The sequence below is a fragment of the Passer domesticus genome, chromosome Z (assembly GCF_036417665.1).
Source record: "Passer domesticus isolate bPasDom1 chromosome Z, bPasDom1.hap1, whole genome shotgun sequence".
Classification (NCBI taxonomy): domain Eukaryota; kingdom Metazoa; phylum Chordata; class Aves; order Passeriformes; family Passeridae; genus Passer; species Passer domesticus.
The window spans coordinates 60980008-61001814 of record NC_087512.1 but is presented as its reverse complement, the minus strand read 5'-3'; the positions used below and the strand labels follow the sequence as shown (position 1 = coordinate 61001814).

At 40.2% G+C, this 21807-nt stretch overlaps 1 protein-coding gene across 8 annotated transcripts in view; it reads left to right on the top strand.

The window, feature by feature from the left end:
- MCTP1 (multiple C2 and transmembrane domain containing 1) overlaps window positions 1–21807 on the top strand; it is a 214198-nt gene that overhangs the window by 136612 nt on the left and 55779 nt on the right. Inside the window, exons 16-17 of one of the 8 annotated variants that reach the window (XR_010354193.1) lie at window positions 10637–10732; window positions 12284–12410. The exons of the other annotated variants lie outside the window; for them this stretch is intronic. The gene's annotated coding sequence lies outside the window, so the exon portion shown is untranslated. The remainder of the gene's footprint in view (window positions 1–10636; window positions 10733–12283; window positions 12411–21807) is intronic. 8 annotated transcript variants of the gene reach the window in all.

The window sequence follows — 21807 nt, the reverse complement described above, 5'->3', positions numbered from 1 at the left end:
GGAATGCAATCATGAACTTTCATGAGATATTGTACTTCTTCTTTTAATGTATTTTTGTTTTTGAGTTCTGACATGGATAAACATTATTGGCATACTGTTTTAGGGGATTACTAGTACTACTTTGTTCTACAATGTGAAAAACCCACAGCCAAATTCTGTTCTCATGAGGCTATTTTTACATCAGGGTTTTGCCTGTGTTTGATTCTCCACTCGCTTACACCCTTTTTAATAAAATTTTAGGCATTTTGTTGCTGAGCCTAGTTTGCCAGGGCAGATTGACAGTCGATGAGAAAGAATGTTTTAGAAATGAGGCTTTAATTCATTTAGGTGGGTTCTAACAGGATATTGAAGTCTCTGCTTTCTGGATTCCTGTCATTGGGAAGGCGTGGCTGGGTTTCCACCACCACATGCCTTTTTGTCATTTATGTTTACAGTCCCCACTAAGAAGGGGGTTTCCATTTCCTGCTGTTGGGGTGCTGTTGCCTGAATTAGAGTTGTGAGTTAAAAATTCAAGAGAAGACAACTGAAGAGGCTTACAGCGAGCTCTTTGTCACCTGAAATAGTTCATTTTGGTGTGGTGGTTTTAGAGTGGGATGTTAACACTGCTCTGTTTTTTGCTTTCTGTTGTGTATATATATACATATATAGAGAGAGAGAGATAGCTATTCATATATACATATAAATAGCTGGATCCTATCTAGTTAATTTTGCCTTCATAAACAAAAGGTTTCTTTAACCCATCTGCATTGTGAAGGCTATTAACCAAGAACCCCTACTGTAAAATATTCACCTATTTGAAAAACAGCACACAGATGGGCTTGGAAACATCACAGATCTTACAGGTTCTTATGTGAAAGGCTTTATTTATACCACTGTGTCTTGGTTTAAAAGACAGATGTCTCCCAAGGAAGGCAGAAACCTTCCTCAAATGGAAAGAAGACCCCTCCCTCCAAATTACTATAACTTTGAAAATCACAGGACATCCAGGCAAAAAGATAAGAAAAGAAATAACAGTTCCTTACTAGAAAAAAAAAAAATAGAACAGAGCAAACAAGAACACAGTAACAGAGGCTTCCCACGCGTTGAGCGCTATTTTTCCATGCTGGTGTAGTTGTGAGCATGGCTGGCAGGCTGTGTTGGTGGCTCGGGCGAGGCGGAGGTGCTGCAGTATTCTAGGGCGAGCATGGACCCTCCTCAGAGTCCCTCCTCAGAGACTCTGACAAGAGGGAGAAGGGGGAGTGATTCCCATGAAACTCCCACAGGCAGCAACTGGTTTTGGCACTACCAAGTAGCAGCAGGGAGAAGCAGAGAAAGCAGGCAGATTCTATCGGAGTGCTGAATTGCAGCACAGCAAAGTCACGGAGCCAAATACATAAAAACCCCAACAGTGACCACTCTGCTCGATGCCCAAACAAGCAGAAAGAAGGGAGCCCTAATCCCCAGCCAAGTCTTGGATCAGCCCAACACCTCTCGCAGCATTATGCTGCAGTTCCCAAAAAAAAACCCCAGTGGGAGAGCCTACCCCCAGCCAAATTTGCCAGACCACAAAAGGAATGCCAGAGGGTTACCTGGGACGGTTTGCGGCAGTGTGACATAAGCAACCTGCCAGACCTCTCCATGCCTACATTTATTCTGCCACTCACCTTGCCACAGAGGCTTTACCCTATTGGCCTGCATAATGGGGTGATGGCTGCTGGCTGTCCTTCTGGTTTGCGTGGAGCCAGAATGACCATGACATCTGTCAGGTGCGCTGCTGTGTTACCGACCTTTCCCTCTCACTGCAGGTGCTGCTGCTGGGGAGTTTCCCTTGCCTCTGCAGCAGGTATCTGGGCAGCATCCCTTCCCTCTGGGGCAGATTTTGGGGTAGCTACCCAAGACAACTTCACCCTCTCTCTAAATACTAAATGGACCGTGTTGAATAAACTTGGCAAAAACATCATCAAAAACATGGTATCTTTAGCATCGGGGGGGAATTTAAACCCTTCCAAAGCTCTTGTGGTTGGCCTGAAAAGGTGGGTGAAAGACATACCCCCTGCATTCCAAACAGGAGGAATTTACCATTATTAGCGAATCCCCAATGCCAGCATCTTAGGCTGTGGTAGTTAGATAGCCAGAAGATGTTTACAAGCATTGAATTACTCACCCAACTGACCCATTCTACAAACTTGATAACAGTTATCATGGCATTAGTTTTAGGGCTAGTGTTTAGATAGTGATTCGCAAATGGAAAAAAACCATGACCATGATCATCTGCCAACTGAACTGTGGTAAGCTGGACCATGGTGATGCCTAATGAGGTTTCTGTAACCCAAACACAAATGGGTTACCCAAGAGCTGTTATCCTCTTTTCATCCTTTCCTCTCGAGCCACACAATAGGCACGGATTAATTTCTTGGTTTAAAAGACAAATGTCTACCAAGGAACGTTCCTGGAATGGAGAGAAGACCCTTCCCTCTGAATTATTGTAACTTCAGAAATTATGGAGCTTTCCAGCAAAAATGTAGAAAACAAGAATAACAGTTCTTTACCAGGCTATGTATGTATGCAAGAGAGCGGAGCAGCAAAACATCAGCAGGAGTTTTCCAAGCGGTTCGTGCGGCTTTTCCCCTTCGCCGTGGTGATTCCCGCGGCCGCCGGCAGGGGGCGTTCGCGGGGCCCGCTGGCTCGCCCCGGCGGACGGGGAGGAAGGAAAATGGCGCCTCTGGCACCCTGCCGGGCAGTGCCCGACCGCGGCGCCGCAGGAGCCGGGGAAGGCAGGCAGATGCGACCCTAGTGCCGAGTTGCGGCGCTGCAATATCTCTGGCCAAGCACACACCCTCTGCAGCACACCCGACCGATGTCCCCAGTCCCCCCGCGGAAGGGAGCAAGGCAGCACGGAAGGACAGACCCACACCGAGAGAAGCCTCGGGCAGAACAGGGAGCCTTTCAGGCGGTGTGCGCGTCCTCCCGAACTGTGAGGGGGAATAGGGATGCCCGCTTCCCCCACTGCCTCCACACACAAGGTCTCTCCTTGCGAGTCTTAAACATTAAGTAACAATCTTCGGGCCTCTGTGATCTGGGATACCTTGTCCTTATGAGACGCCCCCAAGACATGTGTATGTTGAAGGACACACTTTTTATTTAAGGAGGGTTGGCAGTAATCAGATTTTTTTTCAGTAATTTTTTTTTTTAAAGTTTTACTTGTTAAGTAGTCTTGTCTCCTTCTGCCTTTACCAGAAATGCACAGGGTACCCTCACATTTGCTGGGGACTCAAGCCTGAAGTCAATGCCAGGCTCCTTGACTGTACTGTTGGCAAGACAGCAGACTCAGTGTCACATCCTGAGCGCAGTGTTGCTGAACCAAAGACAGGTGCCTGGAGACTAGCTGTCACTGCCTCAAACTGTAGCCATGCCTCTGTAGTCATTCTTTTTTGAAGGTGCAGAGGCCACTGCCAGCTGAGCACATTCTAAAAGTGCTACAGATAATACCTCAGTTTTCTTTGGATGAGTTCTGTGACCCCTCCTCAATATTCTTGCTTTGCAGTCTGGCTAAAACGTTTTGTGGGGTGTGTGCGCAATCTTCAACTGCTTTTTCCCAATCATATATATTTTATTACTCTTCAGTAGTATCTATGTACTGTCAATGGAATAACTAAACTCATGTTAGCAGGCCAGAAATGTGTGAAATCTCTGGAGTAATTTAAATTGCTATTTAAGAGTAATAAAGACTCATAAGACATGTAGCTGTGAACATTTGGAGATATGCTTTCTTGTCCTACTTTTGATATGATTAGTTATTTTCCTTGTGTTTGAGTGTCCGTGTGTGTGTTAAGAAAGTATAAATTATGAAATGGCATCATGCTTTCTTTTATTACAAAAAAGATAGAAAGAAAAAGAGGATTAATTTGGGGGGAAAAAGAAGAAGAGGAAAGGAAAGACATGCTAAATTGTTTCAGGTCAAGTTGTTTTCACATGTAGATAGATTGTATAATTTTTTTAAAATACAAATCACATGCAGTAATGCCTACATTTCCTACCAGAATTTTAAGTCACAATAACTTCTACCTCAGCAGCCAGCTTTGTTGGTAAAAGACACACCCTATTTACACAAGTTAAGTTATTAGGTTAAAAAAAATCTTGAATGTAACTTGAAGCAGAAGCTATTAGTATAGTCTTTGTCAAAAGCAGCTTCAAAATCAAGAAAAGTACCTTTTGGTTATTTTTCATAAAAGAAGCATTGACATCTTTATGCTGCCTTGTTATTCACTAAGCCATCAAGTGAATCTGGGCCTGTTTATATCACAACTAGTTTAATTTTATATAACTTTTTTCTTTCTTCTCAGTCTGAACATTCAAAAAGCCCTTTCTTTTCCAAATCTAAGCAGTGCAAGACTGTCATGGTTTGAGGCTGGCACAATGCCAGTGTCCCCTATGAAAATACTCTTTCCCTAGTGGCTTCTGTGAGATGTGATCAGGAACAGAGCAAAACCGGCTCCATCTTAGGAATAAAGGAAACAAACTTTATTAACTACAACATCTAAAAAGGAACAGACACAAAACTAAGAATGAAAACCCTCTAAATACATTCCTCCTCCTCCCCCCTTTTCCTCCACAGTATGAAATAACACCATAGATTTCCACACTGTCACCATCTCTCAGATAATCAATTTTCAGTCCATCACCACCCCTCAAATAATCAACTCTCTAGTCCATCAGGGAGAGAGAATCCACCTAGGATTCTTCTCACCTCTTCCAACTTTCCTCACACTTTCCCATTTCATCATGCTTCACCTCTCTCTCCTCATTCTGATCCAGGAGGATCAGTATTTGTGAGGTTTCCATTATTCTACAAAGGGGTTAAAGTCTTCGCCTCTGTCTGCCCAGCACTCCCACAGCGGCCGGGCACCTTCTCTCGCCACATCCCCACTTCTCCTTCTGGCTGGCCGTGCTGCCAGTCCATGATACAGAATTTCAAGGCAGCACAGGCAGTGGTTCTCTCTCTATCTCCCAGGGGGTTGGGGCCTGATGCTTCTCAGGGCTCCTCCACCCTTCCATCCTGCAAGGCCTTCACCCCCCTTCTCTGCCCGAGGCTCCGGCCTCCCTCACCCGGCCGCACGGCTTCCCTCTCCCAGCCAGCCCCAGCTGGGCAGGGGAGCTCTGAGCTCCTTCACGGACCGGGACCGAGAGAGAGTTCTCCTGGGAGTTCTTGCTTTTAACCCCCTGTGTTCTCAGAGGCAGTCCATACCTTCAGTGGCCAAACCAGGTGCCAATATTCAAAGCCAAGCATTGATTGGTTTGACCACAACCTCCCAAAAACCTCACTTCCTTCTTAACCTACGAAAAAGACCTAAATCAATCCTAAGTGGCTACCATTTTTCACAGTGTGGTGTATGGCTGTGTGTTAATTTATTCCCTGATGTATGGGCATAGTGTTTCTGATAACTTTCAGTATGCATAGTTGTGTTTATTTTCATATACTGAGGCAAATTCTCAATACGTCTTCAAATTAGCTTCTTGCAGGTGTTTTTTCCTGAGCTAATCCTGACAGACTCTCCCTGCCAGATATGCCTATTTTCAAGAGCAGGAGAACGCTACACATGCAGGAACCTCTGTGCTTGGGGCTGTATGCAAATTTAATGCCCAGCTCATGTCTGTTTCTCTTACATGGATGACAGATATTTTAACAATAACTTTTACACTTCCCCATGGAAATCTCATTGTTTTACTGTATATATGTGAGCACACGTGCATTTACTTTCTGTATGTGTTTGAATGTGATACTGGCAACACCTATACTTATAAATAAATATGTGTAAGCCCTTTCTGTATATTTGTATGTAGTTAAAATGAGTGAGAAATCTTGTATCAAGAATGAGTTGTCAAACAGCTCTTTATCAGAGATGTAGCTAGATCCCAGAGAGACTTCCCTGATACTACAAAACATAGAGGGTGGAAAATGTGCTAAACAAGAAATTGACACTGAAAATAATTCTGCAGCATTTGGGGTTTCATGCAAAAAGCAAGTGCATAGGAAATAAACTTTTGGTTTCTGATGTTTGAAGCACATACAGTCAGAATAAATTATATTCCAGCAATTGCATATAGAACTTTCTCCAGGTATGTGACAATTTCCATGACTTACATGAATTCTCTCTGCTGCCACAATTTTGAAAGAGCTGGGAGTAGCTGAAGAGCTATTAGCTGTTTTTTGCTTTTTAAGGGCAGTAGCCATAGTGTACTTGGCTACTTGGACACCAACATCTGTATGTAAGCACTGAAAATAAAAATTGCCTTGTCTGGCAGGGGTGCAGCAGAGCGTAGCAGCATTCACTCCCTTCTTACTCTGTGTGTGCTTTTATGTGTGCAGAAATGCCTCTTTCTGAAAGGAATTACCCAAGGAGGAGATTCCATCCTTGTCGCAAATGGGACATGGGAGATGTACCTTTTTCCCAGTCTGCAAAACCAGCTTTCACTTATGCTGGTTTATATATTTAAAGTTAGGTTGTACAAAAGTCACTCTTCAAAAGAACTTTGAAAAAGAAATTCCAGAAATATTAATAGAGGTGTTAAAGATATTTTAATACAGGAAATTCATGCAGACAGTAAATAGTATTTTACTGATTTTTTTAAACAAGGATTGTTTTTCTTTAGAAATCATGGTCGATCAGTATGCTAAAGTTGTGTTTCAATAAATCTTTTCTTCTTCTCTACTAGTCATCATTCACAATGCATTTGGGGGGCTTAAAAAGGCATCATTAGAGGCAAACTATTTTTTATTTTAATGTACTACTGGAAAACCCATTCTGCTCCTTTTTTCTGCTTGAGATGGGAATAACAATTTCATGTTAGTGGTTTGCAGAAGAAAAACAACAGAAGACACCCACCTACTTAAGTATTCAAAGACTGACATCACAGTTCAACTTCTGCAATACTAAAAGTTATATATTCTAGTATAAAAGTTCACTACAGAAGTAATTCAAACAATTGTCTTTTTATTCTTAGAACCAAAATTGCTGTTTGTACGGAGAAATATAACTAAACCTGTACGTAGATGCTGTATATATATGTGTGTGTGTGTGTGTATGTGTGTGTGTGAGTGTGTACATGTTTTATATATATATATATCTAAAACATATATGATATATACATATATATATATATATATGTAAAATAATTTTTTTTCTTTACCTTCTGACACTACTTGCTCTGGAATTATATTAAAGATAATTAAAGAGAGTATCCTGTAATTGAGATATATTTAATATAAGATGTTATATGTCAGCAAGTTTAATGTTGTTTCACATATAATGAATACTATGTAATAGTATTGAACATTATGTGGTACAGTTACAGGAATGAAAGAGTAGCTTAGAAAGAAGTTATATAATTATCTGGTGAGGTTTTGACACTGCCATTGTTTTTTGACTTTATGTGTTGATCAGTTTTAGAACATAAGGAGTACACACAGCTTTCCAAAACATCTTTTAGTTCATCATATTTTTATATTTACTGGTGTTACTTCTCTTTTTTGTTTCATGAGATGCCTTCTTTTGTTTCAGATTTTATTTCTTCTCTTACTTACTTGTGAGGGACTTATTAATGTTAGAGTCAAATTGTCTCAACGTTGGATTTTATTCCGAACTGTTGTTCAAAAATCTGTTGTTTAAATGGAAAATTACTGGAAAATGTGCACGTGCTTTAGCAGCAACAGCACATGCACATGCAAGGACCTGTGACTGGTGCGGAGGGAGGAGGGTGAACAGGGGCTCTGTCTCTTGGCAATCTACCCTATCAAGGGGTGGAGAGGAGCTCTGTCTCTAGGAGGACTATCCCAGGGTGCCTCTTGGGCTGGAGAAAGCCTTTAAAATCTTTGTCACTGGGAGGACTTTTCTGGGCCACTCTCCCTGAGGGTAGAGAGAACTCCTTCCTGCTTTTAGAGGTGCTTCTCCAGATGACCCAATGATTTCCTTGGGCAGTTGGACTGTGGGCGAGGCTGTGCAGTATATAAAAAATCGTGGAGTGCATCACCCTGGGCCCGGGCCTTGCCTTCTCTTGGTCCCTCCTTGCTGGCCCTTCTTCCCAGCCTTTGCTGTCACAATGCTGCTGCCCTTGGCCCTTGCCTCTTGCCCTTGCTTGTCCGTCTGTAGCCTGTCTCTTCCAGGAGGTACAGTCCTTCAGGCACAGACTGGGTCCCTTCCCTGGGTATTGAAGTATTCTGGTGTGGGGTCCTCCGTGGTGGATATTTGCTCCACTGTGGACTTCCACGGACTTAAAAGACAGCCTGCCTCACAACTGGCTGCATGGGGAGTTTTGCTCATACATACATACAATATATATATACTGGAGTACCTGTTCCTCATGCTTTTTCATGTACCTGGGTGTTTGCAGAGTATATTTACATGTACTTATATATATTCATATTCTCACTCTTCTCTCTCACTGTAGTTGTACAGTTTTCTTCTTCACATTCTTAAGGACAATATCCCAGAGATGCTGCCATCATCACTGATGGGCTCAGTCTTGGACAGCGGTGAGTCCTTCTTTGAGCCAGGTGGCATTGACTCAGTTAGACAAAAGGGAAACTTCTGGCAGCATGTCACAGAAGCCACACCTGCAGTCCCCCACTAACAAAACCTCTTCACATGAAAGCAGTACAATGTGTCTATCTGGCTGTCATCTTCTATAGATTTTTTTTTCCCCAGCAGCCTTGATGCTCTGTCCTGAAGCACCAAGAACTGCAAATGGTCCCAGGTCGAGGAGATCCACATACAGGAGCTGCTAACTAGGAAATCCCATGTATTTTTATTCTCCTCTCCAGGCAAAGGAAAGGAATAAGGATCCTGATTTGAAGCTAGAACTTGTTTGGTAAGGAAGGATAGTGTTGTTAAGGTTGAGTGAGAATTAGTGAGAAGGCTAACAATGCAGATATCCTTGTTGGAGTCTTACAGACTAGCCAACCAGGATGAAGAGGCAGGTGAACTGGTAACTAAGCAGCTGACTGGTAATTCACAATTTCCAGCCCTTTTCTTGTGGAAGACTTTAGCTCGCCAGATATTTGTTGGAAACTCAACACAGCAGAAAGGAGGTAGTCTGGGAGGCTCCTGGTTTATGTGGAAGAGAACTTTCTGTCACAGCTGGTAAGGGAACCTACCAGGTGTGGTGCTTGCTGCTTATAAGACTTGCTGCTTATAAACTGAAAGTGGTGGGTGATGCAGTGGTCAGAATGCCCATCCTGAGTGTCACAACCATAAAATTATAGAGGTTTTGATTCTTGATGAAGTAAGGAGTGGGGTTAACCCAGCTCCTACCTGTTCAGGACACAGAGAGTCCATTAGGAAACAGTCCTTGATGACAAAGGGATCAAGAAGGGTCGAATCTTAAAAGCACAGGAGCATGCTCTATTGTTGAAAGACAAACCATCAGGGAAGAAGACTGGTCCGACTTTTGCTGGAACTTGGGATAAAAGAGTTTATGACCTTTGGAAGAAGGAGCAGGAAACCCAGGAAAAGTACAAGGATGTATAGAGAGAAAATCAGAGGCAAAAGCTCAGCTAGAAATCAACCTGGCCACTGCTGTGAAAAATAATAAAAGTACTTTTATAATAAATGAGCAACAAAGGGATGTCCAAGGAAAATCTTCATCCTGTATTGAACATGGAGGGGAACTTCGTCACCAAGGATGATGGAAAGGCTGAGGTACTTAATGCCTTCTTTGCATCAGTGTTTAACATAAAGACCTGTTATCCTCAGGACAGCCAGTTCCCTGCATTGATAAACAGGGACAGGGAGCAGAACAGATCCCCTGCAATGCAGGAGGTAGTAGTGACATGCTGTGGTGCTTAGACATTCACAAGTCTGTGGGGATGGATGGGATTCACCAAAGGACACTGTGAGATCTGGCAGGAGAGCTTGCTACGCCACTCTTCGTCATTTATCATGAGTTCTGGTTAACTAGGGAGGTCCCAGACAACTGGAGGTTGGCCAATGTAGTGCCCACCTGCAAGAAGGGTTGGAAGGAGGGTTCAGGGCTAGAGGGCTGTAGCCTGACTGTGGTGTTTCAGACGGTTATGGAACAGATGTCTTGAGTGCTGTCATGCATCACATATAGGACAACCAGGGGATCAGGCCCAGCCAGCATGGTTTGATCCTGCTTGATCAAGCTAATCTCCTTTTACTATGAGGTTACCAACCTAGTGGATGATGAAAGACTGTGGATGTTGTCTACCTTGGACTTCAGTCACCCACAGCATTCTTCTGGGGAAGCTGTGTGCTAGGTGACCCAAAAAATGTGTATTCCATATTTCCTCTACATTAATCCATGTAGCCTGTTTTTACTGTCACTTTAAGATTCAGCAACTCAGCAAACCAAACTTGGGTGTTTTACACTGGGTTCACAGAAGGGGAATCGGGGATCCCTTTAAAAACTAGAAACAAATGTGTGTGGAGCTCTTCTTCTGTTGTCTTCTGGCTATCTATGGATTGGCATGGGGCAGATCTCTGAGTCACAACCAAGAAGCTACATTTTGCCATCCAAAACTTCTCCACAGTGAATTTTGCAACAACTTTTCACTGCTGCTGCTTTGTGCTGTGCTGTTTGGTGAAGTAGTTTTCTTTTGTTCTCCTGGGGCTTTGGAATCTCACAATACCTTTCTCTCCAGCTGCCACACCAAACCAGGACAGATCAAACCTACTGCACGAGTTCCAGCCGCTGCCTGCAGCTGCTGTGCTGTGCCGGGAAGTTCAACCATCTCTCCGTGAGTTCCAGCCCCTGAGGGTGGTCAGTGTTGCAGCATCTGGGAAGTTTCTTCCAGTGTCCCAGCAATGTTGATTTGTTTTGGACAAAAAATAGTATCTTGGTTGTTGCTGTTTTTCTTTTTAGTAAGCTTTTATTTTTTCACTTAGACCTTCCCACATTCATTTTTCCTTATTGATTAAAGGGGAATGGTTAAAACTAAAGGGAAATAACTCACTTTTGAGTCACTCTTTTGTATAACTGTATTAAACTAAGGCAAGCTAGCAGCCCATGGCTTGGGCAAGTGCACACTTCACTGGGTTAAGAACTGGGCCCAGAGTGTGGGGGTGAATGGTGCTGCAGTTGGTGGTCAGTCACTACTGGGAATCCCCAAGGCTCAGTGCTGGGTCCAGTCCTGCTTAGTGTCTTTATTGCTGGTGTGGACAAGGGGATTGAGTGTACCCTCAGTAAGTTTGCAGACAGCACTAAGCTGGGCAGGAGTGTTGATCTGCTGGAGCATAGGTGGCCTCTGCAGAGTGATCTGGACAGGTTGGGTCAAGGGGCCCACACTGCTGCTGTGAGGTTCCATAAGGCCAGTGCTGGTTCCTGCACTTGGATCACATCAACCCCATGCAGGACCACAGGCTGGGGGAAGAGTGGCTGGAGAGTGGCCCAGGAGGAAAGGACCTGGGGATGCTGATTGACAGCTGGCTGAAGAGGAGCCAGAGCGTGCCCAGGTGGCCAAGAAGGCCAGGGGCATCCTGGTCTTTATCAGCAATAGTGTGGCCAGCAGGACCAGGGCAGTGATTGTCCCCCTGTGCAGTGGTGATTCCCCAGCTCAAGTCCTGTGTTCAGTTCTGGGCCCTCCACTTCAAGAAGGACATGGAGGTGTGGGAATATGTGTCCAAGAAGGGCAGCAGAGCTGGTGGAGGGTGTAGAGAGTAGGGCCATATGAGGGGCAGCTGAGGGAGCTGGGGTTGTTTAGCCTGGAGAAAAGGAGACTCAGGGGAGATGTTGTCACTCTCTACAACTGCCTGAAAGGAGGGTGCAGCGAGATGGGGTTGGTCTCTTCTTGCAGTCGGTTAGTGATAGGATGAGAGCAGATGGCTTCAAGCTGTGCCAGGGAACGTTCATGTTGGACATCAGAAAGGATTTCTTTACTGAAAGGGTTGTTAAATACTGGAATGAGAGCAAATAGCCTCAAGCTGTGTCAGGGGAAGTTCAGTTGGACATTAGGAAGAATTTCTTTACTGAAAGGATGGTTGAGCACTGGAACAGGCTGCCTAGTAAAGGGATGGAGTCACCATCCCTGAATGTATTCAAAACAGGCTGGACCTGATAGTTCTGTGGTTTAGCTGACATGGTGGTTTTGGTCAAAGGTTAGACTATCATCTTTGAGGGAATAAGAGAAGGACATCCATCAGAGCTGATCAGAGGTCTGGTGAGAATGAGCAGAGGGGTAGAGGAGTCTATACCTGCTGGAATACGCTTGCCTGGAGAACAGGTAGTTGAATTCCTGAGTCTTGCAAAAAGCTTTCTTGAGCATCAGCAAAACATTTATCCCCCTCTCCAGATGCTGTTGTGAAGACATTGGCCAAGCAGTGCCATTTTGAGAGAGTTACCTCGAGTGGTAGACATGAGCTGCAGCTCTGAAGAGTCCAGGTCTGCTTACAAATCATCAATCTGCTTCAGTGTGACAGGTCAGTTCCACAGGACTTTACAGATTTATTAAAAACCCAGGTGAAGTTACTCCTGCCTTCCTCTCCTTGGTGTCACCCAAAGCTCGGGTGGAAGGGAGGTACCGGGGAACTGGGGAAGGAAGAGTGTCATTGAAAAGACAGTCCGCTAAAACCTCAAGTCTGCTCTATCTCTAATAAAAAAGGAAGGTTAGTAATTATGCTGTACATACCTGTGACTCTGAGAATCATAAGATCAAGCCTCCATCTTGAATTTTAAATGTAATTTTTATTTGGCCTTGCTAGAAACACAACAGTGAGTAGAGAGGTTTTTCACATGTGCATAAATCTCTAATGATGTTAATGATTCAGGGTTTGAGCAAGAAACTGTACTCCTTTGCCCTAAGGACAGTTTCTTGTTGCGTTTCAAAGACTTTTTATGATTAATGAATGCATTAAATCTTGCATAAAATTGAAAAAAATCTCTTTTAAGTTGTAGACAACTTAATAATGAGACCTCAGACCTAGAGAATAGACTATTCTCTAACAGAATATTTGGCTGTTTTGGTTAGACTGAAAGATCTTGAGACTTGAACAGAGTGTAAAAGTACAGAAGCCATATGTGTATAATTCCAGGTCTTGGATCCTGCTCATTTAAATTTATGAAATACATGTTTCCAGAGTTTGGTCCTTTAAAAGAGAACTCTCTTCTTCCTGCCATATGTAGCAAGTTTAAACACACATACAAAATCTGTACTTTTTAAAATACTGGTTGTGATCTCATTGATATGTTATTTTATACAAAAAAAAAGGGGGAAAAAAAGGGAAAAAAACCCCAACAAAACAAAGCAAAACCAAACAAAGTTGAGAATATATCACTGGCTACTAATGATGATACACTATTCTGTAGGTAGCAGTAAAATACTCTGCATTTCCCTATTCACATTTTAAGGATGTGCATTGAAGTAAGAATCTATAAAATGTACTGCTCTTCTTCCCTGGTTAGTAAATGTTATTGATGATGGTCCTGACTCAAAAAATGCTTTTTACAGCTGTGGAACATTTCTATGTTAAAGTATGGCTAAACATGTTGGAGTGGCAATCAACTAAATAAATGAAATGTAATTCTGCTGAACAAAAAAACAATGAAACATGAGGTATATTATATGAAACATCATATATTTGGAGAATACAACATTACTTCCTGCAAATATGGAGAGAGGAATACAGCTTGGATTCTAGCATTTGCTGACTGGAAAGATAAACTATAAAAACCATACGATAGTTGCCAGGACACAGATCTCTGTGCTAAATATGATTTAATGTAGTTTGTAAAAATACAGATATAATTAAATTTATTATATAAAAACAACTGGTGTTTTCAGTAGCATGAAAATATACTTCTCCCTGCAGAAACATCACTCAATGAAAGCATCAGAAGACAGTTTCTAGGATCATAAGAAAGAAAAGATTTTTTGTTGTTGAATTTATTTATTTTGAAAAATAACATTGCATGTTATAGATTAAAAATTTTATTTCTCAATATATTTTACAAGAGTGAACGTTAAAATCAGATTTAAAAATACAAAAAATGTTGGTAGGCTGTTTAATTATATGGTATAGTCTTTCTGTGTTTTGGATAGGTGATGCCCTAAACAACTTACTGCTGCTCACAGAACTTGCTGTTGCTTAAAAGTATATGATTCAAAAATGTTATCTTCTGAATATTGTTCACCTTTACTTCTCTTTCAGCCTTCACCGCTCTTGTCTTTTTCCAGCACTTATAGAAATGGTTACTTAACTTTAAACAAAATGTAAGGGGGCTTTCTATAGTTCTTAACACAAATAATTCAGTTTTGTTCGGTAAGTCTACTTCTGATACTCCTTTTTTTTTTCCTTTTCCATGAAGCACCTCTGGTTTTTCCAAGATGTCAGTTTTGTGCTTGCCCTCGTTAAACAGGTCAGTTATGTACACATTGGCAGAAACTTTTTAGGTGACTGAAAGTGCATCACACATTGTAAGGTGTGAAAAGTGTATTTGTTAACCAGGTATCTGACTCCATTTCTTGTACAACTCCCAGCAGTTCAGGATGTTGCTCTTGGAGGAAAGGCTGTATGAGTCTAATGTGATTTCTCAAATGCACCTGAGTGGAGCTTGGCAAAGCAGAGAAGTTTAGCAAAGGCATGAAGAAGTAAACTCAGCCAAAGACTGAGTGATGATACGCTAGTAAATATCATGACGATACACTAGTTATGTTATAAATTACATTTTTTTAATAATTCATAGCTGCTTCCACCAAATTGTGAAGAGACTGTTAATAGACGTCCTCCCATTCCTTTGTGCTGTGTTTTACAATAAAAAGAGACAAAAATGTACAAGATGTACATATTCATGAACTGCATTCTAACTTCTGCCTTCTCTTTATCTCACTGAAATATTTGGAATTTGCACTGTTTATGCTGCTAGCAGAAGTCATTGTGTTCTTTATAGTGCAATTTGTTAAATTTTACATAGAAGTATGTGAATATACTTTAGCTTTCTTGGGACCTGCTCCAGTCTACTGCAAAAAATTACCAGCTAAAAATGACCTTGGAGAGTTTTGTTTTGCATTTTGTTTAAAGAAAGCATTGCAGAATATAATTGCAGCTATCCTACTAGAGAACAAAAAATACTTCCTTGTCTCAATGACATCAGCCTGGGGACAGACTTATAAGTACAAGATTCGGGTTATTCAAACACCTGGAGCTGCTTCACTCTGTGATCTAAACTTGTTATTTTCTGCTAAGTTCTCATTTCTGCAACCTACAATTGTACTGTGCACAGGGAAATTTAAAGACTTGGTAAATACTGAAGAAAAACATATAGCCTACATGCTAAAATGTAGATATATCTGGCATCAAAGTTATTTCAAACAAATAATTGAGGGTGGAAAGCTACAGGATGTTCATAGGGAAAAAGTCAAAGACTGTAAATAGACTAGAAGGAGTTGGTAACGTCAGCCCTGGATTAACATTAGAGTTGTTAATAGGAACAGGCACACATAGCTATAGATGACACAGCAGACATCTGCATCTGCAAACTCCGAGAACTGAAGTTTTGGAGGCAAAGTCTTGAGATCAATGAAGGAAAATTTTTTTTAAAATACAATATGGACTGGGAGATCAAGTTACAATGAATGGCAAGCTAGCTGAGATTAATTACTGAAATTAATTTATTAATTAAAATTTATTTACAAATAAGTACATTAAAAGGTAGAAGAACATTTTCCTACACTGTGTGAACAAATTGCAGGTTATGTACTTAAGAGCTGGTCAGTGATAGAGGAACAAATCCTAGGCTTTTTATTTATTTGCTGTTATACAGTTATATTCCACCAATACTCCACACATCACAAAACAACATGATGAAGCAAGTCATAAATCATGAGTATGAAAATTAGCCTGGTGAGCTCACTGAGGTTGACTGATGGTCTTGAAAAGTTGAAATAATTTAATAATTAGACCTACTTGGACAGAGTTTCTTCAATATAATAAGGACATTACAATTCCAGTCTGTGAAATGAGACTTCAGCTTATGGAAGTGTCTCTCCATAGGGAAGCCAGTGTCTCTCTGTGTTCCAGACATACTGGTAGTTACCAAACCAAAACCCAGTATTTTTGCATTTTATTGCTGGAAATCACAGTCTGCTTTAACACCTTTAGCTACATGGTTTTAGTCTTCATTCATACAGTTTAAATTTTATTGCTGTTGCTTTTCACTCTGACTGTTGGTAAAGTGTCCATTTTCCTTCAACCAAAGGACTTAACTTTATCAAAGGTTGTGCTTCCTAATATCCTTTGGTCCTAATGGTCCTTATTTTGGTGGTGGTGATTATTAATGAATGAGTAGTGAGGAGGGCTTATATAGGTTTTCTGACATACCAATGAATCCGGGCACAATTTAAGCATTTGTGAAATTTATGTAGTTCATATTCACAATTCTTAAAGTAAGTGACTTACTTGTCATTTTAAAAAGTATTTTCTGCTTTGCTTTGGAAAAAGTAAGTCTGAAAGTTTTGTACTTTCCATTATTTGGGTAATGGTGACTGTTTCTACCCTATTAAAACTTTTGCTGTGTTTTCTTAAAATGTTAAATGATCTTCCTTCATCTGCAAAAGTGGATGCAAAAGAAGATAAGGGAGGGAGCAGCTTAAGAAAAAGTTAATCTAATGCAGTATTGATGTACAGAAAACAGTATTTCTAACAACTTCCATACAGGTGTTTGGGGAGTATGTATGTTGTCTGAACTCTGGTACATATACAGTGAAGTATAATTAAGCTGAACAAGGTACCAAATATTTTTTCTCTATACCCAGTTTAATAACTTTTGATGGACAATTTAATGTTACAATCTTCAGGCTTTTGGGAGAAAAGGGGGCAGGTTCAAAGCCCATCAGCTTCTCATCAGGCAGTAAGAAAGGAAGGGGGCAATGATAATATTTTGTTCCTGGATTGTCTGAAGAAATTACATTTTTTAAATTGAATTGCAAGACATAGATGACAGAAAATTGATTCTCAAGTAAAGTGATAAAATGGCTACAAAATGAAGATAGATACATGTGAATATGTAGATCCCTGGTTGCATGTGATCTTTTTCAGCACAACACAATTTAAAACTTTACAGAGCTCTTAAGATCATCAATTTATTGTGCATAAATACCTGTAGTTGTCTAGCGTGATCTATGTTGTGATTTTACAATTCTCATAAAGTCAACACCTTAGATTTTTCTTCTGCAGTGATTATCTCTCTCTCACTGGAGATATTCAGGACTGTTTGGACACAGTTCTGTGCCACGTGCTCTGGGATGACCCTACATGACTAGGGAGGTTGGACCAGATGACCCAGTGTGGTCCCTTCCAGACTTAACCATTCTGTGATTCTCTGAAAATCAATCCGGGGACATCAAAAGCACTTTTTTACTTGGAAAAGAATATGTAGAGCAGTTTTTAGGTAATGTCACTTAGATAAAACATGGGCTGTTCAGTGAACAGTTGGGTATTGTTCAGAAAATGTGGTATTAAGATGGGATGGAGGTTCAGTGACCCTAATAGCCCCATTCTTAGATGTGCTTTTGATCTAGTGTACCCTAGCTGGTCATTGATGTCAGGTGTCAGTGCTCATAGGAATTTCTCATAGTCAATTCCTCATAGTTTGCCAGCATTTTAGCAGTCTGACAGAAAAAGTCCATCTTGAAATGGCCTGTGAATGACAGAAAGCTGTGTGTATGGGAATTACCTTAGTGAACTATATTTTGCCCTTTAATTTTATTGTCGATACTAACTACCCAGATATAATAATGCAGCTCAGAAACTCTTAAATGAAGGGCAAAAAATGACTCAAGAGATTCCACATTTTAAAAATATTTTTTGGTAGTATCATTTTTATTTCCACCTACCTTTTGTTATAGATAGAATAGCAACTGGTTACAGCACTACAATTTTTATATCTGTAATTCATGTGCTGTTTAAAGTGGCACTTCATTCATGCTCTGAGGTTTGCATTCTTGGAGTTGTTGAGATTCTCAAAGTAAAGATTGTGGTACTTCCAAAAAATTATTTTGAAACATCAGTTAGAAGTTGTAAGGGAAATAATTATTTGTAAGCAAATAATTAAATAAAATTTTCAGGATTTTAAATAAAACATTTTTTTTTGTGCTGACAGTCTTGTAGAGATGCAACATACATTGTGGTGTGATTGGATAGCAGTATCAGCACAAAGGTTGTTCTGGCTGTTAATGTGTTTCACTAACTGGGTGTTTTGATGCAGATCAAATGAGTCACATCTAGAATTGTCAGAATTGTTGCTTTAGTAACAAGTGTGTGCACTGTACATAGATAAAAGGAATAAGATTAAATAGAACCTTGGAACCTTGGATTTGTTATACAGATTACAAGCATGGAAAACCTATGAGGAAAAATATCCTACCCTGTAAGTCCTTATGTTGTCTTTTTTAAATTTCACATATTGAAGCTAAACATTAAAATTATTCCATTTGTTAACAGTTTCAGAATGTATCATATTTTAATGTATTTCACAATTCATCATTAATATTTACTGAGCTTAACATTAGCCTTTTTTTTTATTTTCTTCTCATCTAATGCTATCGTTTAATGAAATTTTCTTTTGGTATGTTCTTCTAGATACAGGACCCGAGTGCTCTAGCAAGTGCTAATATATGTCTTTCAATACATCAAAATACATGAAAAGCCCCATTTGGACGGGCATTAATTAATACTTCATCCATTCTGTTAAGTTCTTGATTTATTTGTCATGAATATATCTCTTTTTTCTCTTTTTACATGAAACAAATAGAAAGAATGCTAATAAAAATCTAAATTGAACTCAGTGAACTAAATCTAAAGTGAACTCAGTTCTTCTAACTCCAGCAAAGAGACAGACAATTCAAACAAATCCATGTTAGTTTCTGAGATAAAGGAAAAAATCTTAGAGAATCAAAAATACTAATTATTCTGCATTTCTCAGACTCCCAAGACCTCATGCATTTAAAAAAGAGAACCAACACTAATCCAAGATTGAACTGAAAATCTGTCAAAATAAAGCAAGTGGGAATTTTATTGGTTTTTTTCTGGTTTTTTTTGGGGGGGGGTTGGTTTGTTTTTGTTTTTGTTTGTTTGGGGGTTTTTTGGGTTTTTTTTGGTTGTGGGTTTTTTTTGTTTTTTGTTTTTGGTTTTTTTACATGTTGCATGCTTTTATTATTTTCAAGTTATTTTTTTATGTGTACAGAAAAGCAGAGTAACAGATAATGTCTTTCAAACTCAAATCTTTCATACTGCACCTCCTCCTAGCACTCAGGTAATTGGAACTAAAATTGCAAGAGTGATAAGAAAAACTGCTGTAGTATCCTTTAGAGTAGGTTTAAAAGACATATTTCTTGCAGACTGAATGAATGCACTGAATGAAGACACTGCATGTGGATTGGATTCCTAAATCTGAATGAAGGCACTGTATTTGGAGTGGATTCCTAAAAGTGTTTACATTAATGCTAGTGTATTTGAGATCTGTTGCATCTAAAAGAAATGCTTCCTTTCTAATCTTTTTATAAAAGTATTTTGCAAGATCACAGGAGTTGTGATTGCTAGAACTGACTACTTTCATAATGGAAGAAGCTAGTATCTCTCCAAAGTACAATACAAAGTAATTGCCGGTGTTTCATAGCATAAAACACCATGCAGGAGCCTTAAAACCTGCAGTCCTCGGTACACAGTCTGTATCAAGCAGATATATGGGTTCTGTCTTATTCTTTCTAGTCCTGTGGGAATACATCAAGGGACAAAACCTCAGGTAATAAAATTTTCATTTTAAGCTTAAATGGGAAATGGAAGATCCTGTGATTGGACTGCAGTATTTGGAGCCATAGACATTTGTGATTGTTTGTGATTGTGCCAAAATGCTGTTCAGCCAACTTTTGTGTTTCCAGGGTAATCAAGAGATTGGTTATAAATACAAGGCAAGGATATAGATAATATGTAAATGGGGCTGTAAAGATGTCCTGTGAAAATGATCAGGGAAAGCCACAATTTGAGAAGGAGACTGCAGCATGAGTGTTGTGCCCTGTGCGGGACAATGGTAGTGGGAATGTCTGTGTTTTGCTTTATTCCCAACACATTACAGCTCATGGCTTTGGGTGCTACCAGGGCCAATACCTGGTCCACCGAACTCAGGCATTTCTGTGGAATTAACATTTTCTAGTTTTGTCATAAAGCTTTCAAACAGTAGTTCTTGCAGCCCTCCTTCATCATGTCCTCTGGTCTCTTCTGTACCTCAGGATGAGGTCAGTGTCCCCTGTGGGAATGATCCTTTTTTTTTTACATGGTCTTCCCTGCTAGCAGTCAAAACAGAAGTGGAAGGAAAAAAGGAGAAGAGTTGAGAAAAACGGGGGTTAATGCTGTGAATGGGTGCAAACATGATTTTGTTAAAAATGAAAAGAGGTTGGGTGGAGGTAGATAAAAAGAAATCTGAAGTAATTGTCTGTAGAATATGGCCTTTCCACATAGGCATAAATCTTTCTCTTCATTCTATCAGAAGATAGCCAAATAGAGAATCTCGTTTCTTAATTAGAAAGAAAAATACTCATCAGGCACATCTCATCACTGGAAAGCTAATGATCCACAGCTGCTAGTCTGAAAGGGCAGGCTTTTTTTCTGAACAGTAGGAAGTGTTAATAATTTTGGGTAATACTTCTTTTTAAAATATAGTGTAGCTTGTAAAAGAATAGGATATTCAACATCCTATCTGAAATTAATTTTGAAGTGTTGTACATTAGGGATAGTGTCATGTGTCTTCCTGAATGATGATTTAATGCATGTGTCTCTCACTAAGAGTATAAACTGAAAATGACCAGTTCATGCCCTGTGACTCTGAAAACTTTGATCTCATGGGAGAGATGAAAACAGCCCTTCCTTATATTCTTCTGTATATGAAATGGCAGTTGTATTAAATTGTAACCTTTGAGACTCACACTCATCTCTTAAAATAGTTAGCTTGTTTTAGTAGTGATAAGCATACTTTTTTACACACACACCCATTATTTTCTTGGAAGGTGTCATGTCAGATACAGTCCACTAGATGCTTTACAGACATGGGCAACTCTCAGAAGTGTTCTTTTTATACTTATTCATTAGCTTTTCTGGTTTGGTTTGTGTTAGGGACTTTTTGGCCTATACTTGCTTAATGGAAGGTTGGTTTATCTCTCTACCTTTCATGAAGGTTTGTACATATCACTTCCTTCTCTTTCACCTTTACGATCAGGCCTTTCATCCATAAGAACTGAGTCCTGGAGTTTTCCTGCTGTTCTGCACCAGATTTTGGGTTTGCTTGTGTTTACTTAAAAGTTTTGTCTGATACTGGAAATCTGCTTGTTTTCTCTCATACACATTTCATGAGTGCATTTCTTGTCTGGGAAGAATAATGAGGCCTTTTAGGTCAGAGGGCCATAACTGTGCTGGTCTCATGCAGCACACATTTCATTTGTGCTGCAATGTTTGTGTAGTACCTGGCTGAGACAATTGCCTGAAAGGAGGAACTGGTTAAAATTCAGTCAGACTAGATGGAAATTAAGGTGGCAGGTCAGCAAAATCATCTTCAGGAGATGACAGGTGTAATATCCACACTTTTTAATGGCATGTCCGTACAATTTGTAAAAAAGGTATTATCTTAATATGTTTTAATGGCTGTACTGCAAGGAATTAATGACCTTGAAGGTCATTTGGCCTTTAGAAACTTCAAGTGAGAAGTTTTTGTATTGGAATTCATCAATTCAACAGATTCTGGAGTACAGAGTACATGATGACCATGTTCCTCAGACTCCAGTCAGGTTCATATCTCCTGAGACTGTATGTAGATTGTTGGCTTTTTTCCTCT